The following is a 536-nucleotide window of genomic DNA, read 5'->3' as shown; positions in this document are numbered from 1 at the left end:
AGTGTAGTATTCAGGTCTGTTTTAGTACACTAAAGTTTATGTTACTGTTGTTAGTGTGGTATTCAGGTCTGTTTAAGTACACTAAAGTTAACGTTACTGCTGTTAGTGTAGTATTCAGGTCTGTTTTAGTACACTAAAGTTTAGGTTACTGCTGTTAGTGTTAGTGAGATATTCAGGTCTGTTTCAGCACACTAAAGTTTCTGTTACTGCTATTAATGTTTCCATGGTATTCAGGTCTGTTTTCACAGTGAAGTAAACTTTAGTTTTAGTATAAGATCAATGTATTTTTTAATTAAAACTTAATGTTTTTTCTACTGGATATGTGATCACTTTATGCAATTCAGTTACTGATCTATTTTCTATCACTAGGTGGAGCAAGCAACAATTATGTACCTACTAGCAACAGCAGGATGTTTTCTGGTGGTGATAAGCCTTGTAAGTAATGTAATTATTAAATTACAATATTATGAAATAAGCCTCTTATATCATAAAGTTTAATGTTTTGTTTTTCAGGTCCACTATTTAATATGTTTAAT

The 536-nt window shown here is 30.8% G+C and overlaps 1 long non-coding RNA gene across 1 annotated transcript; it reads left to right on the top strand.

Annotated features, from left to right (window-relative positions):
• Positions 1-30: 30 nt before the first annotated feature.
• Positions 31-531, top strand: LOC111084419. The gene is made up of 3 exons (XR_002609546.1): positions 31-40; positions 370-435; positions 514-531. It is a non-coding gene; the product is annotated as an uncharacterized LOC111084419 (long non-coding RNA).
• Positions 532-536: the final 5 nt, after the last annotated feature.

This window comes from Limulus polyphemus, unplaced genomic scaffold, assembly GCF_000517525.1.
Source record: "Limulus polyphemus unplaced genomic scaffold, Limulus_polyphemus-2.1.2 Scaffold37615, whole genome shotgun sequence".
Lineage (NCBI taxonomy): Eukaryota > Metazoa > Arthropoda > Merostomata > Xiphosura > Limulidae > Limulus > Limulus polyphemus.
Note: the sequence above shows the minus strand (reverse complement) of the source record. Positions and strands in the feature narration are given on the sequence as shown.